General features: G+C 47.1%; 1 pseudogene; it reads left to right on the forward strand.

Moving 5' to 3' along the window:
* The window catches only part of LOC115323957, a 41,008-nt pseudogene that overhangs the window by 8,020 nt on the left and 14,465 nt on the right, over nt 1-18,523 (forward strand).

Genomic DNA, 18,523 nt, shown 5'->3' on the forward strand with positions numbered 1-18,523 from the left:
GCTTGTAAGGCCTTAAATTCTTAGTGGCCTTGTATTGCGAGCAACTTATTTTGGTAACTAAAGTAAGCGCGAAGAGAGAAGGTTTATCGCGCCCTGCTCCCTATCTATTGACTGCTGTTTGAAGTTGTGACGTTATACGCCCGCTGGGCTATGTTTTGGCACCTTATTGATGCACCCCGTGATGTCGTGAGCCGATGCTTCGTCATTGAGGAGCCTGCTGCGTCGCGCCGACGCTCGTCTGCTAACTACGCTGAACTGCCTATCAATCGCCGCCGACGGTATCTTCAACGGCCCCTCGTTGTATAGTTCATACATCACGCGTCCTTTTCATTTCTTGATTTCGAAGTAGCCAGTCTCAGTATATGAAATCTGATCTTTACCTCATAAAATAAATGTTGACTTCTACATAACTACATCTCGTTAAATTTAGATAGAAAGCATACCATAAAAAAAAACTAGATTTTTTTTTTACATGCTTGCGTGGACAGTCTGCATATACTGTGATGTTTCGTTATTCTGGTCGCCCAGATCATGCTGTGGCCAGCCAGTGTCTTGGCCAGGATCACCTATGACCTGCGCTTGGTCATGTTCCCCAGACAAGTGGAACAAACTCTTCAAGCCTTGTGCAACACAGCGACTTTTTCTCCCGGTGGGTACTTGGATTGCGTCACAACACGGTCTCAGAATGAGGTTTTGGTGTAATGTACCGCCGAAAACGGGCTAGCTTTGAAGAACTACTCCCTCGAGGATACATTTCTTTTTCCGCAGTAGCAGAGCTTAAAGTGACCGTGCAACGATCTTGGGCTAGAATGTTTCTAACTTTAAACAAGCTTATTGGCACTGCGTAACCTAAGTATAATCGCACTTAACGCTGACCAAGAAGCGCTTTTTTTATGTGCAATATGAAGTGGATAAGTGGAACTTTTCCTTTCCGCCTTTTCTTTGCTAAAGTTAATGATGGATCAATGGGGATCGGATTATTGCCTTAGTCACGGAGATTCCCATACGTATGTATCCTTTATCTCAGACACAAAGAAGGGGTCTGGGGGGCTGGTGCAAAAGAAGACAAGTTTCCTTCTGACGAGGCTCCAACCCCTTCTTACAGCAATCGTAGGAGAAAGGGGAATATAAAACAATAATTATGCAAAAATACAGGAATTTCAAAATCCAATATACACGATAACACATAGCTGTCAACTTCGTACTAACTGCAGATCATGAGAGGCTTAGTAAATACTCTATGTTTTTGTAACAAAAATCGAAATGTGTGCCTGGGCCGTTTCTGCTGTAGTTGAGTGTGTGTTCAGTAGATCTGGTACGAGGTATGTCAGGTGCTGTGTACAGTAATTAGGTCGAACATAGGTTACGTGTATTATGCGCTTCTGAATCTGTAACTTGCTGAGGTTTTATAGTAAATATGAAAAATTATTTTTTTGTTATAATTGAATTAAAAATAAAAATGGATAATTTAAGGAGCAGGATATTTTTCTATATTCAGTTTTTTCTATAATTCCGACAGATCGGAAATGATTGGTCGTACCTTTTACCGTCCTTAATAAATCGAACGGTTTTGTTTTGCAAAATGCATACTTTGTGTTTCTTTTTTTTTTGCATTGTAGCTCCCATACTAGTATACAGTACTGTAGGCGTGAGTAGATAAGTGAATAATATAATTGCAGTTTCAATCTTTTTGGTAGTAAATCCTTCGTTTGTTTGATGTTCCTATTGCTCCTAAAATATCAACCCCAATTTTTTTCAATGTGTGCAGTCCAACAGAGCGTTTCTTCAAACCACACGCCGAAAAACTTGTGGTATTTTACGACTTCAAATGTTTTCCCCCTAAAAAAAACACAAAATGTTCAAAGATCGTGAAGTGTTTTTTCTTAAATTTTTATCTGAACAATACATATGTTGTTTTACTAGTGTCAAGATTAAGCTGGTTACATTTTAGCCACAATGATAGTTTTCTGAGCCAGCTATTTGGAATTCCTTTAGCGGATCCAGATTTCCACTTGAAAAAAAAAAGAAATTGGTATCATCATCATATTAAATAGTATCACGTGATTTGGATATATAAACAATGACGTTATATAAATTAAGAATAATAGTGGTCCTAGCATGTACAGTTGCGGGACGCCGTATATTATGGGTGCGAGTTGAGACTCAAACCCATTAAATACCGTCTATTGAAAACACGAATATAAATAGCTGCGAATTAATTCTAGTGCCTTACCTCTAATTCCGGACGTCGATAGTTTTCTCAGTAAAAGTTCATGTTTTATTGAATCAAACGCCTTTCTGAAATCTAGAAATTCTTCAATGATATATGCATAGTTTTCTATATTAATAATGATTTTATCTTCGATATCAATTAGGGCTGATTCAGTTTTATTTCTCCTTTTGAAAAATGAACTGTTTTTATATATGATATTTTTAACCGTGAAAGCGTGTAAAATCTTCAATTAATTATTTTTCTACAACTTGGAAAAAAAGTTACACTACAGATGTGGGCCTGTAATTATTAAGGTTCTCATATGTGACTCCCTTGTAAATGACACTGACCTTTGCAATTTTTTTCTGTAAATATACCATAAACCATTATTTTATTACAAATCTCAACAAGAGGAGGCAATACTAGCTTCATTACTGGTTTAATAGGGATAACCTTAATATCATCAACACCATATGCGCAGTTATTTTTATGGACATTAGCACATTGCAGACTTCTATTTCAATGTTGGTTCTCAAAATATTTAGCTTAATATCAGAACAGATGGGTATTACATACGGTCGACAATTCACAGGCACCTCATAGCAAAATATGTGTATTAAATTTGTTTGCCAATGAGGCTTGCATATATACGGTACCATCAATTTTAAGCTCTTCTAGAATTTCGCTAGGTGCTTGTACGTACTTAGTAGGGAAGGGTGGTTAACTTTCTGTCACGGCTAAAGTTAACCAGCTTCGATCAAACGGGCCCAGTATAGCAGTGCAGGAGACCATACCTGTTTGCGAGCTGAGGTTGTGAACGCTGGACGCTTTTCTCCCATTTGTTTTTGCGCTACTTCATTTACGCGAGGAGCGAGCGCATGTTTTGCAGGTTATGAACGTCAAGAGTTTATTCTATGCAATATTTAGGGAAACAACAAATGCTATTGTACCATGCCTTTAAATTGCGTCAATGATTAGACATTATCATCATCATCACAGCTTTTGTTTCCTGTCACTATTGGTGATGGTGACCTATAAAACGAGTATCTACACTCTTGATTTTTTTTTCGAGAACATACATTGTTCATCGCCTTGTAAAACTTTAGCTTTTATGACCCTCTTCAAGCTCGCAATCGTAACATCTGAGCACCATTACTTCATGTTAAACGTTGAGACTATTTTTCATTCTCACCACAATCACCAGACAAACAGTTACACGTGAACGTCTAGAAAGTTCTTAACTAGAACTTTCTAGAACGTCTAGAAAGTTCTTAGTCTAGAAAGTTATTAACTTTCTAGACTCGAACTCTTTTTTTCACCCAGCACAGCATGGTTTTCGAAAATTCTATTCATGTGAAACACAACTCCAAACTTTTACCCATGACCTTCACGTCGTTCTCGACCGGGGTTCCAGGACAGATTGCATATTCCTTGACTTCTCCAAAGCCTTCGATAAAGTACCCCATGTACTCCTTCTCCATAAACTTCGTAACTTAAACATAGATAACAACATACTCAATTGGATAGAATCGTTTTTAACAAATCGTTTTCAATTTGTTTGCGCCAACGGAACTAACTCATCATTATCAAGTGTTAACTCTGGTGTTCCTCAAGGTTCTGTGCTCGGTCCACTACTATTTCTTATTTATATTAACGATCTTCCTATGCATGTTTCCTCTTCCATCAGCTTGTACGCTGACGACTGTGTCATTTATAAGGAAATTATTAACGACTCTGACATTTCTGTTCTTCAAACTGATATAAACAACGTCACACAATGGTGCTCAGAATGGCATATGGAACTCAACACATCTAAATGTAGATCTATGAGAGTGTCCAGGCATAATAACACTTGTCCATCCTACAACATCATTAACTCCCCCCTACTTTCTGTTACTTCCTATAAATATCTTGGTGTGCATCTAACCAATGACCTTTCCTGGAATTTACATGTTGAATATGTCACTAACAGCGCTAATCGCTTACTAGGTTACCTCAAAAGAAACCTTTCGCTTACTCCTGTTTAATTAAAGCTTCTAATCTATAAGACTTTAGTCCGTACTAAACTGGAATATGCAGCCTCTATCTGGGACCCCGGTATCACCCTTTCATCCGCTGTTGGGTCCATACAAAATCGTTCCGCTCGTTTCATTCTCTCGAACTATCATCGCACATCCAGCGTCACATTCATGAAAGCATTCCTTTCCTTGCCTAACCTCTCTCTTCGCAGGAAAATATCCCGGCTTTGTCTTTTTCAGAAGATTTTTCACTCTAATTCAACACTTCGTCAAACATTATTCTTAGAACCATCTTACATTTCGCTACGAACTAATCACCATCTAAAAGTGGGCGTCCCCCAGTGTAACACCTCATCTTTCAATGCCTCCTTTCTCCCTCAGACCTCAATAGATTGGAATCGCCTTCCTGCACCCATAGTCTCGATAACTGATGCTACTGATTTTAAAATTGCCATTACTAAGTTTTTTGATGTTCAATAACTTTTGTTTTATGTCTTGCCTTATCTATCGTTATACTCATATGTTTCCGTTAAAAAAAGTGAAAGCCATTTACAACTTCCTGTAACGCCGAATTGGAGCGCAGCTTTTGAGGAGGAGTGGAGGGTATATTCCTCCTCCTCCCTCGTGATCATGCCTGCTAGTTCTCCTCCCCTCCTGCTCCCCCTCCCTCTCCTTTACCATCTCCTCGTCCTTCAAGCTAATCCCCTCCCCTCGCCTCCGCCTCCTCGTCTCTCCTCCCCCCCTCCTCCACCTTCGTACTGCTTTCCTCCTTGCCGCTCAAGCCGGAAAGGGTCGCGTAAGAGCTGTGCTCTTACGCGACCCTTTCCCCCCCGAACCTAACTAGACAATGAGGGGAGGAGGAGGAGGGGGAGGAGGAGGGCAGAGGTCCGGGGGGTCACGTGACTTCGAGGGGACGGGATCACATGACCTTGGGCGGGCCGTCACGTGACCGGCGGGGGAGGGGAGTCACCCCCCGAGGTCACGTGACCTTGGCGGGGGAGGAGGAGGAGGGGGAGGGGCGACGCCGACGCCGACGCCAACGCCGACGTCGCACAGACTGGAAACGGGTCATGTGACCCCCTCCCCCCGAGGTCACGTGACCCGCCCGGACCATACTACACAATGAGGGGAGGAGGAGAAGGAGGGGGAGGAAGAGGAGGAGGAGGGGGAGGAGGAGGAGAGGGAGGGGCGCGGTTACGCCGACGCCGACGCCGACGCCGACGCCGACGGCGACGGCGACGCCGACGCCGCTCAGGCTGGAAACGGGCCCCTAAGAGCTGCGCTCTAAAAAAAAACCCACTCCTCTCTGTAATGCCTTCGGGCCCTGAGAGAACAATAAATGAAATGAAATGAAATGAAATGAAATGAAATAAAATACAGTTAATATACTTATCAGGATTTCGAATTCCGTTGGGTCCATTACAGCTTGAAACTATTCAAAAGCGGAGAGACGTACTCACACAACTCAGTGGTGTATTATTCGATGTCAAGCTCTCCACGGCATTCTTTGCAGGACATGCTTCCGATGGAGGATGCGGTCTTATACGTGGACGCTGACGCCCTCTTCCTGAACCCTGTCGAGAATATCTGGGAAGTCCTCGAGAAGATGAACGACAGTCACCTAATGGCCCTAGGTCACGAGATTGAAGACGAAGCCAACAACTGGTACAAGCTGGAAGCAAAGCACCCTTTCGTCCCTCCTTTTGGTACGTACCTATACAGACTTCCTCTTTCTTTACACAAGTTTTTCAGCTGTTTTGAACTTTTTTTTTATTCAAAGACTAAAATATTGATATTGCTTTCAAAGCAGACAAAGCAAAAGCTGCCGGTGCAGCCCAGGTAGCACATGACGAGGGGCCCAAGTCGTGCTCATTTCGGCAATGTGGGATAGGTCGGCCCCTACGAAGCCCCGGTTGGTGCCTACTGGGCACAGCGTGGGCATGCCCAATTTCGGTGACCTGTGCAATGCTCCGGTATGTTAGATTTCGGCTATCCTAAAGAAATCTTGAAGTAGGTGTGAGAAAAGTGTGGGCATGCCAAACTTGGGGGACCCGTGCAATGTTCTTGTATACGTTCGAGCGGGTTGTTATCGTTTGAGCCTGTTTTCTTTTCGACCTTCTATTTTGGTCCTTCTTAAAAGAACCATTCTCAAAACGTGCTTCTCGGTTGGATCCCCCGCGTTTACCGTTCTTGTTCCGTCCTTCGAATTTCTTCCTCTAAAAAGCAGAAATAAAATAAATGGAGGGCTTTAGGAGCCAGTGTTGTGACTTGATCACCGCATATCCCCGAGAAAGTTTAATCAAATCACCCCCGCCACTGGTCACGGGCGCTGGACAATCAAGCACGAAGTGAGCCTTTGTGTAGAAACACCGCTCCAGACGTCCCTTTTTGTCTCGGTTCAGTTTAGGGTGGTTTTTCTTCCCTATTCGCGACTCGAACTAACTATAGGCGGTGCTACTCATTTTTCAAAATGGCTCTTATAGCGAAGGTCGGAGATGCGTGCTGCTGTTGAGCTTGTCTAGTGTGATGGACTCTCTGAGCGACAGAAATTATTTCTGGTAATACGGGGAAGCTAGGGTGTTATGAGCGCAGGTCACCTCTTTACCCTGAAAACAAAAACGGTGTTTAGCGTAATATTTACGCAAGGATGCACATTTTAATTGTGGAGCGAAACCAAAACTAACGTCTATTTTGGATTTAATTTCTCGATATGTCTTGATCTTGGATTCTTAACTGAAGATGTGTCTCATATCGTAATTATTTAGTTAGAGAAGTTGTTCGCGGAAACTTTATTTTGTAACATACATGTTCGATCCAGGCTTATATTTGTGTAACAAGTTAGTGGCGCCCCCCTCCAGTCCGCCCGTCTGCGGCCGCCTGGCTCGGCGGGCAACATTGTTCACCTCACCCAATAAACACCGTTGAGCACACGCTGCTCCGGTCAGTCATCGTCCACCCTCAACCAGGCTGCGTGTCGTCTCTCCTCGGCGGGTGCTTCGGCCCCCTTCGTCCACGTTCCAGAAAGGTCGTGACAATTTGTAGTTGTTGAAAAAATCTGTCCTGATATTTGTGCGTTCTCGCTGCCCTTTCTCGCTCAAATAATTGTCATGGGAAATAATGAACTGCGGGCCTTTTAATGAATTTTTGGGTATTTAAATAATTAATTGGTTTAACATTATTCCCAGCATAAGAATAATAGAATAATTCCATATTGCACAACATGTCCATAAAAAGTTTAAATTAATAAACGCTGTTCTCACCGGAACAACCCAAAGACGGTATCCGAGTCAGACAGCTGAAGTGTGTGTATGTGTATTTTATAGGCAACGCGTGACGCACAGGACTTTATATTACATCCAGTGTTTGACTGTTTCTCTATCTTGGTATAGATGTCATGGTTTTTTATATGCTACAAGGAAAAACAAAAAGTTATACATTTCTGGAAAGACTATTATGGTTAAATGGCGTATTTTTGTGATCTTGGCGTTAATTGCCGCGATTTTTATTAATATTAATATATTAAAATTCAGATATATTAATACATAATTTTTAAGCTCTAATATAAGTTGTTGCTTATGATCTAATCTTAAACGCACGAACAAATATGACCATCAAAAGAGTGCTAAATATCATCATCGGTGCCGATTACAGCATTTTTAATTACCAAGTAATAAAATAGAAAAGTCTAAAATCAATGAAAACATTTTAGCTAATGTGAAAAATCCATGTAAAATTACATTAATTGTGGGTAAAGTATATTTTGCTATCAAAGTCGCGACTTTTAAAAATCGGCAAAACGTCCAAAGTCGCCGCCAATATCTTTCGAGACCAAATGCCGAAAAGTAAAAAAAAAAAAAATAAACTTAAAAACAACAACTTTTTTTAAATGATTAGTTGTTTTTTTATAACTTTTAGTTACTTTCATTTTTACGCTCCGTCGTTTTGCCAATCTCAGTCTTTCCAGTTCGAAGGAACGCCTACCTGCTTGCGCCGTATGCTCACTGCAGCATGTTTCGTTGGTGTTAGAAGCCAATGAAACAGTGGTCAGTTTTAGTATTGCGTATACGAGCGAACGGAAGCGCTGCGTGTTTACGTTAGCTTTGCGTTTTGCACACTGCGCGTGCGCGGAGTCCAAAATTGCGTTCCTGGATGGCGCATGGCGATGAGGCGCGCGCACAACGTGGGGCACGCAACTCTAGCGCAAACGCACAGCGCTTGCTTCTATGCGCAATGCTTCAATTCTAACAAGGTACCATCCCATAGCGGCTGTAAAGCACTACGTTGGGACAATGACGAGTGTTTTTTGCATTCGGAAACGACGTTTCGCGAGCCATGATCGCGAGCAGTTCCGCCGTGCCCGCTGAGCAGGAGAATTGGGGGACCCTCACTAGAGCGCTTCCCGTTTCCGCCGCGGGAGGGCGAGCGTCGAGCTGGAGACGCGAATATACTGTTTCTTTTTATAATAACTGGAGCGGACGAGCCGTCGAAGCCAATCGAACGCTGAAAGAGTGTCTTGTGATTTTAAGCACCGGGCTTCACTGCGCTCAACAGGAGTATCACGTATGTTCGCAGTCGTAAATTTGCTCTGATGGCTCGTAGGTTGCGCAGCGGTCGTAGTGCAAACGGGACCAAGTGCGAACGGACCAACAGCGAATAGAATCAGATCCGAATACTCCGAAATACGAAAAAAAAAAAAAAAAAGATTAGATGTTTTGTGAAGGTCTGAACGAGAAGGTTCAATGAGAATGGGGCGAAATGAGAAAAAAGAAACGCGAATGGGGTATCTTGAAATATACCCATTCGAGCTGCCCCGGCTGTCCTAGAGAAACGTTAGCGAAGGTCTGAGTAAAGTGTGGGCATACCTAAACTTGTCTGTCCCTGCAACGCTCCGATTAGCTCCACCTCGTCTATGTGAGGGCAAAGTTGGTGCACATATGGGCAAAGCGTAGGTATGACAAGCTCGACTGTTCGTGCCATGCTCTTGTAGGTTCACCTTGGTTATGTTAGAGTGAAGTTGGTGTAGGTATGGGTCAAGCGTGGAAATACCCAACTTGTCTGTCTGTACAATTCTACGGTTAGCTTCACCTCGGCTATGTGATGGCAAAGTTAGTGTACATATTGGCAAAGCGGGGGCATTCCCGACTTAGTACGACGTCGCGATCAGTGGGGCACACCCTCGGAACGTCTCTGCCCCGAAACCCATCATGACGACCGCTGTCAAGTTTACACGGATGCAGCGATCTTCCCAGACGGTGGCCGAGTCTCATTCCTCAGCTCCACACATACTTGCATCCAGAGGCATCAGCGATATATATCTCAGGAAGCCGACCCTCTTGCCATGGAACTACAGGCCATCCACGACGCTCTACAAGCAGTGACCACCAAGCTGCCGACGATCCGCCATCTCCACATTTTTACAAACTCCTTAGCGACAATTAAAGGGAAGATGGGGCACTTCTACATTTGAGAAAAAACGCTTGAATTGCGTTCATTTGGCCTTTAGAATAACAGATATCACAATTATATTTCAATGCGACGCGCCGGAGGGCCATAAGAGCAATCTGAAAATAGGGCTGAAGCCCCGCCTCCCTAGCCTTGGCAAGCCAAAAGATCCGTCGATGACGTCACGTACAGCGACTATCTTTCGCGTTTTTCTTGCGTTTAGAAATACTTACGCGGCAAATGGTTTGGTTATTCGGGTTCACGAGGTAAAAATACACTAGAATTCACTTCTAACTCATTTTTTTCAAGAAGCTCCGTAGCTTCCCTTTAAAGAGCTCAAAAAGGTTTTCAAAGTAATGTAACTGTGTCAAAGGATACACACCCTTCACCGCAATACCTCGACCTGCATTAAGGTGTACCGGATTCAAGGTCATGCCACGAACCAATACAACCTTGCAGCGGATCAACAAGCTCACTTTCCATCTGATCTCGATCTCTCTTTCCTCCCCCTCCTCTCTGAACCCCTTCCCCTCCTCCACGCCCGTAAACACAATCTCCGGCAGGACACACGCGCTCTTATCCCTCCGTGTGTCTGCTCCCTCCTCCGCCATCTCACCAGGGTGGAGGAAGTTGTGCTTCGGAGACTGAGGGCTGGGGTGGTCCTTACACCGGCTGTAGCCTGCCCATGGAGCTCTCTACTCGGTACACGAATGGCAACATGCCCCACGTGTCCTCTAGACGCGACGGAAGCGGATGTGCGTCACCTTATATGGACTCGTCCTGGCCTACAGACTGAGCGCACTCGCCTACATATAGCTGCAGGTCTCCAACACAGTGCAACCACTAGTTACCATAAGTGGCTGCATGACAACAATTATCACAAAATATTGCTTCAATTCACTCATACAACAGGCCTTGTAGCATAGATATAAGACATTTATAGCTAAAAGCCACCCCCACGTAACAAAAAAAAAATCTAATTTGGCCGTTTTTGCAATGCTCCGGTGGATTAAACTCGGTTATGTTAAAGTTGGTGTAGAAGGGGGCAAAGCGTGTGCATACCCAACTTTGCTATCCGTGCAATACTCTGAATGGATTCAACTCGGCTATGTGAACGCAACGTTAGAGTAGATACGGGCAAAACGGGGGCATCCCCAACTTGACTGTCCGTGCCATTTTTCGATAGGTTTCGCCTCGGCTATCCGAGGGCTAATTTAGCGTAGATGTGAGCAAAGCGTGGGCGTGCCCAATTGGTTGTCCGTGCAATACTATAGTTAATTCTACCTCGTCTATGTAAGGGCACATCTAGCGTACATCTGGGCAAAGCGTGGGCATGCCGAGCTTGGCTGTCCGCGTAATACCCCAGAAGGTTCCCTTCCGTTATTTGAGGGCAAAGTTAGCATTCATGTGGGCAAAGCGTGAGAACACCCATTTTGGCTGTCCGTGCAAAACACCGGTGGGTTCACCGTTGCTACGTAAAGGCAAGGTCAGGGTACACTCTTAGAAAAAAGGGTATGGATAGTCCTCCCTTAGGGGAGGAGCGGTCTTGCAACCTATGTTCCTTTAGAAAGGGAGAAACTTTCTTCCCTGAAGCAGGGGAGCAAAGTTCCTCCGTCGCTTGCATCTCAATATGGCGACCCCAAATCGAGCAAATCGAGCCCAATAAGGCTTGACGAGGACGCTACGTCTCTTGTACGGGACGAGACGAGCAGCAAATAAAAGTGTAACACCAGCTCCCCCCAAACTGTGTTTATTTCCGAAGCCAGATTCCCCCCACAGGTACAGAAACTTGCGTTTCGAAAGCAGCTACTCAGTCTTCTCGTCGACAGCACTGCGATGTTAAACAGAGACAACCGATACCCAGTTAGTTTGCGCACTTTGCGTCTTACCTTTGGTGTTCCTCGAGTCACAATTCCTTCGTCAACCGCACATCACGGAGAAAGGCAAACTCAATCCGCGAAACCAAACGCCGCTCTCGAAAGAACAAACTCGCAGCCGCTGTCTATCGTGTAGCGTGAAAGAAGGTTAAATCGCTAGCCACCAGATGGCGGGGTCAAGCAGAGTAATTGCAAGTAGCTAGGCTAGGTGGCGCTAGGTACCGCCCAATTCATGTTCTTCAACAAAATAATTTGCTTCTCTCAGGCAACTACTCCGCTTGAGACATAGAGATCATACATACTAACTCTAGAGGAAAAGGTCCGCCATTTTCCCATACATTCTGGCTGCCGCAAGCGGCGGATCATGCAGGCAGACCTTCTGGGTCCCAAACACGGTTACATCATCAGAGCAGTTTCGTGAACTTCAACAGTTCACGAACTTACCGGTGGAAAGATATTCACGTTCCTTTCGAAGCTTTCTTTTTGAAAAGCGCGCAGATGTACGGCCTCGCGTTAACGCTAAACTAAACCATATACCCGGCTTCGCCAGTGGGGCGCGGCTGGGCGCGGTTGAGGAATACGAAACTGCGCAACCACCAGATTTCCGAGATTTCGACAGAAGGGAAGTTAATGCAGCGTAATGAGTTTATTGCTTTTTATAAGCGTTAGAATAGCTCATAATTTAGTTTACAACGTTAAATTATCACTGTTTATATTGCTAAGAGTTTTCACTCTTCGCGTTACCATGGCAACGTTGCTTTCTTTCTCTCGTGTTCTGTCGCTCTCTTTTGCGTTTGTTCACTCGGGACCCAGGATGTCGGCGCACGGGATTTGCCACTCCTCCTCACCCACCTTTACCCCCCTGGCTTGAGATCCTCTACTACACACACATTACGCTTATTACAAGCATCAGGTGAACAGACATTGAGCACATACACGGCGCACACAAATATCAATACAATGGAACACCACACTAACCCGAACACTACACCCCTGCTCCGAGTTTCCGCCTTTTATACTGGTCGTTTTGAACGTACGGAACTTTTCGGTGACTCCCTAAGCAATAAAAATATATTGCCAGCATGTTGATTTTTTCCCCGCAATGTCGTACCTCTGAGAGTATTTTGAATGGCTCAGGGGATGAATCTCTTATTAAAAAGTAAACGCTCCATCATGCCGTAATTACTTGAAAGGCAATAAATCAAGCCGCTCCAATGCGGTTCGAAGCCATGGGTTTGTTTCCCCACACGGCACGTCGTAGCCTGTATTTCTATTGTTTTTTCTATTTGTGCTGTTCGCGCAAAGCTGCAATTGCCGTCTTGAATTAATCTCTGTAGAGCGGATATTCACTCAGCTAGAAGTGATGCTTCACGGGCTGAGAAATCGCTTTTCGATCAACCTGAATGCAGTCAAAGCCGCGACTTGCGGCAGGTACGGAGCTACGCCGTGGCGAGCCCGAAAACTTCTAGCGCTCGTCCCAGCGCGCCACTTGGAGGGCAGTTCCTCCAGGAACCGTAGTATATTTAAACAGCAAAATAAAGGGTAGCTTCTTTTTTTTCGATTTTACCTACTATTGTTTCTTTAATGCCGAAATTCCACACTGTAAATATACGTACTTTTCGTCACAATTTCGTACTGTTCAGTCCTTGCCCCAGAGCGCAATCGCTCTCGGGGACGAGACAAGTCCGACAGTTACATTGGCCACTGTACGATAGGAGCCTCTACTGCTCAGACCAGCGTTCCATGACTATCCGCACGTTGATAGATCGCACGTAATCCCTCAAGTGGTGTTAAACTTTTTAATATAAAGCGGAATGTCAACCTGCGACACCCGGCCCCCTCCGATCACGGCCCGACCAGCGGCATCAATGCCCAACAGTTTACGATCTCATCTTCTTGTTACATCACTGATACGCGAACACACGGTAACATCGGCGATAATTCCAGTCTTCTGTTCACAACCCACAACACTGCCATCACGATGTTGCAGCTACGTTGCTGACACGCACAAACACAGAACCACGTTGAACGCCGGTTGCACTCGGCATCGGAAAACAGAACCGAACTCAGCAGGGAAGGCACCCAGGCAGCCGGCAGCGAAACCTGCCTGTATTGGACGCAGTTCCTGGGGTTTCCATAACGTCGGAAACGTCGACACAGTTCAGCGTGGTTTCGCTACTGTAGTTCCGTGCCGCGCGAGTCCCGAAATCCGGAGATGGCCATCCCCCAGTGTACGTGGCGCCGTTGGCACTGCTCCGGAACTTCGCTGTTTCTAGCGGCTTCGTTTGCTCGTTTGATAAAATTAGTGATAAAAACGTCAATGCAACCGAAATGTTTTGCACGTTTAGACTAGAAGACGGAATTACAGGTGGCATTCGCTGCCGCTGAAGCTCAATCAACTCAACAGCTATTTATTAAACAACGTGCGCGACCTGCTCGAGAAACGAAACCGAAAGAAGATGAGTCGGGAGGGCGAAAGCTTTCTCCCGTCTGCCTGGAGAAGGAGAAAAACGTTTCGTTCCTCCCCTTTTCTCGTGTCCGCTTGGGGGCGCGTCAGTAGAAGGGAGGAAGACGCGCCGTTGCTACTTTTTTCCTCCATTTTTTCTTAGAGTGTAAGTACACGTGGGCAAATCGTGGGCATGCCCAACCTAAAGTCACTGGATCACAGGAAAGTAGCGCAATTACCTTTCATGCCTGCTAGCTGGACCCAAACAAATACCACCATACAGACGACCAAAATTTTATCTCTAAAGGGGCCATGAAACGAATTTTGGGCTGGGATGAATGATTTTAAATTGGGACTTTACAAATCGCATATCGTTTATAGACCAACACGCGGTTCTGACGTCGCTCCTCAGCGGTGGCGCTGTTGTCGCCACGGTGCATGCGCAGAGGCTTCACCTCACGGGAATCTGGTTTGTGCGCTTTCGCAATGCCCTCACCTGGTGTGGGCAAGCGCGTGCTTGTTTGTAAGCAGTGTGTCGGTCTATACTTCGTTTCTGCTTAGGTCCAAGCGCAGCCGATGTTATGAGCCGAAGGGCCAATCAAACACCGCAAAAAGCGCATCGTCATGGCGTGCTCTCTGCGCTTGATAAGACTAGCCGGCGGTGGAGCACGCACAAAGAGACGGCGAATACCGGCTGGTCCTATCAACTGCAGAGAGCACGCCATGACGTTGTGCCTCTTTCGCTGTTTGATTGGCCCTTCGGCACATAACATCGGCCGCGCTCGGACCAAAGTTGAAACAAAGTATAGTTGGCCAAAAGAAAGAGGGTAGGAAGTCAGAAGCCACCTTTTCGGTACGAACACTTGAAAGCGGACTATTTCGTACCTTTTTTTATCGAAAGCTCTCCGCCTTTTCACAATGATACATCCGCGGTTCCCAAAGCGCGTCAGCGGTTCCAACCTGACGTCAGCCGAGCCCAGCTCACGCATTGGACAGGAGAACTGCGTCACTCGGACGTATGCGCTCGTCAACAATCAATCCCTCGACGAATATTTGGATTCGCGTTCGCGGCCAATGAGTGCCCTGGCGGAACTTATCGTCACTGGCGAATGACAAGTTCTATGGTGTGCATAAAAAGCACGGTGGAAGCTAGGAATCATCGCACCGGTGCCGAATGACGACGTGATTTCACAATTCCCATTTGAGTTGAGGATTGAAGCTAAGGAGGAAGAAGTAAGAAAATCGTTTCATGACCCCTTTAAGAAGGAATGCCCCTGGTCCGCACATAACGCCACCTTGTCTTATACTTGATCTAGAGTCTATGCTGAGCTGACTACCAATGACGAAGGGTGGCCGGTAAGGCACAACGCACCGAGTTGTCAAGCGTGGTTCCAGGCCGTGGAACGGCCCGATGTGGAGACATCTAGTCGAGGTGGCGGTTCAGACAAAATTCCTCGCGCTCCCCGAGCGCCTTCCCCTTTTACTAATCCTTTAACAATGTAGATGCGGTACAACCAATTACGACATCCTGGCTGTCGTCGTGCAGGCCAACGGTGCAGACACCTGGCAAAGAGCGAAGCGTGCCGACGGCACGTGGCAAAGAGCGATGCCGTTCATGTTTGTTTGTTTGTTTGTTTATGTTTGATGTGACGAGAAGAAAGGGGCACCAGGAGATGTGTGGGCCTCCGTTCATGGGGCGAGTCGCTACCTGGTGGATCTGGGAAAGGGACAAAAAGAGGAAAGAGGAATATACAAAATAAAAAAAGAGGTTAATGTAAAAATATAGCCCTAACGTTTCGCTCACGGGTTCACTCTCCTTGAAGTGAACCCGCGACAAACAAACGACGCACATTTCCCGGTGGCGCTCGCTTTACTTTGCAGCACCGTGCTTGAAGCGTGCGCCACTGGGCGAAGCACGCCACGAACCTGTCGCAAATTTGCTCTGTGGGGCCTCTTTCGTTTGGCCGGTGAGGTGCTCAAAGAGTGTCGACAATAGACCCTTTCCGGAATTCAATGCCATCTGGTGACTCAAATGGCAGTTTATTTTTTACCGTACTAATGGCGGCCATAAACCTGTGGTCTGCTGTATCTTATGGGGTACCGTCACTTTCGCAAGTCAACGGTAAACGAGAACATGCGCTTCACTGTACAATCCTTTTCAATCTCTTTCAGTGTCCATCTCGGCATGACCCTGGGTGCTACACTCGTATTCACCCTGTTCCCGAGCCCATCGGCTTGGATTCCCCGTTCACCCTCCACGAACTCGAGGCCGCCCTGGATAGGGCAAGCACACACAGTGCACCAGGCCCTGACAACATCACCGTCGGGTAACTTCGCAACCTTCCCACCGCCCTAAAAGAGACCGTACTGACGGAGATCAAACTGGTGTGGGATTCTGGGTGCGTCCCTTCCGAGTGGCGTCACTCGACGGTATGTCTATTCCGAAGCCCGGCAAATCACCTACGTCTCTCACAAATCTACGCCCAGTATCCCTCACATCATGTCTCTGCAAAACGGTTGAGAGCATGCTGAACGCCCGTCTGCAGTGGTGGCTTGAGTCCAACCAGCTGCTCAGCCCATCGCAATACGGGTTCCGCCCTGGACTCTCCACTCAGGACGTCATGAGCCGCCTCCAGCACGATACGCTATCTACATCATCACCGCATCTTCGTATTGTGGCAGGGGTCGACGTGCGCAAGGCGTTTGACAGCGTCCCGCACTCCTCCGTCCTCTCAATGGCACAACAGCTAGGCATCACCGGTCGGGCATACAACTTCATCGCGGCGTTCCTCGAAGATCGCACTTTCACTGTTCACGTCGGCTCATCCCACGGATTCACCCATACAAACCGAGTGGGCGTTCCACAAGGGTCCGTTCTTTCTCCAGTACTTTTCAATATCGTCCTTGCTGGCCTTCCTCCCCGCCTTAGTGAGGTGCCTAACCTCGAACATGCAATCTACGCTGACGATATTACGTTGTGGACTCACTCTGGCTCACCCGGTTACCAACAGGATGCCATTCAAGCTGGGCTCGACATCATTCACGACTACATCCAGTCTGTTGGCCTCGCTCCCGCTCCCGACAAGACGGAGTTCGTCGTTATTCATGCCGGTCGTCGCACAGCAGCAAAAGAAGCAGAAAAACAGTGCATTCAGCTCACGCTCGCAGGTACTCCCATCTCACGCCGCACGAGCATCCGGATTCTTGGTTTTCATCTCGACCAAGACAGCCGGGCGGGGGCTTGGTTTCAGCGTACCATCAGCACCTCGAAACAGCTGAACCACCTGTTATACAGGGTAGCCCACCGCTCCCGCGGGGTGCACGAACATGATCTCCGTATCTTTGCTAGGGCCTTCGTGGTGTCCCGCATTATGTACGGCTACCCGTACTACCACCTTACCGGCACCCAAAAACTCAGGCTCGAAATAATTAATCGGGAACTGCAACGAATTGTCACCGGCCTTCCGAGATACACGCGAATCGATGCGCTCACCAGCTGCAGCCAGATGAACAGCCTTGACGACCTGGCCGCCACCCAGATCGCAACTCAAGAAACTCGACTCCGAGCCACTCTAGCGGGGCGCTTCACACTGCGTAAGCTAGGTTACAACATCGACCACCTCCTACCTTTACCCACCCCACCCCCGCCATGGGAGCTCTGCCCTCTCACAGCACCCCGTCCCCTCCCTCGGAACATGGGGGAAAAAGCGCAAGCCCGCCGTAGCGACTTTGCTCGCCGACATCTCCACTCTCTCCCTGTTCGCTCTTCATCGGCTCTAGTTTTCTACGCGGACGCGGCTGTGGACAATAACTCCACGCCAATCTTCAGCACGGCATGGTGCGATGTCGACGGTCATCGACGGGGTACACAAGTTTTCATGACCCCCTGCTCCTCTAGTCACGCTGAACTTTGTGCTATACTGCACTGCTTAACCTCCGTTAACACTTTCACCCTGGTACCCTCCTCCAGAATCGTAATATATACAGATTCTCAAGAACCCATCCGTGCTCTCCGCCTCTCATCTCCATCATCTGCCATCGCTATTCAGATTCATCGGGCAGCCATTTCTATCCGGACAGTCGGCCACCATCCCCTCATCGACTGGGTGCCCGCCCACAGCGGCATTCCCGGCAATGAAAGGGCTCACCGACTTGCGCGCGCTAAACTTCTCTCCGCGCGAGCCGGGGCCCCCACTTTTCCTACGCCTCCGGAGCTCACACCTGGCTCCTTTCACGATTCACACGAAGCCCGGCAGGAGCACGCCAGCCGATGGCGTCATTACCTGACTACTCAGGCTAACCCCCTTGACTTCCCCTCTCTTTCCCACCTTCCTCTCACTCGCCACGAGACCTCCCTTCTACAGCAAGCCAAGTCATGAGCGCTCCTCGCTCCCTCCCTGCTTGCAAAGATGTATCCCCAGGTGCACATCAACCCTCAGTGTACCCACTGCCACATTCCTGCTAGTCTCCCCCATCTTTTGTGGGACTGCTTGCTCCACTCAACAGCCCGCGTTCGCGCGCTCTCAAC

This window comes from Ixodes scapularis, unplaced genomic scaffold (genome assembly GCF_016920785.2).
Source record: "Ixodes scapularis isolate PalLabHiFi unplaced genomic scaffold, ASM1692078v2 PGA_scaffold12__126_contigs__length_90152505, whole genome shotgun sequence".
Taxonomy (NCBI): Eukaryota; Metazoa; Arthropoda; class Arachnida; order Ixodida; family Ixodidae; genus Ixodes; species Ixodes scapularis.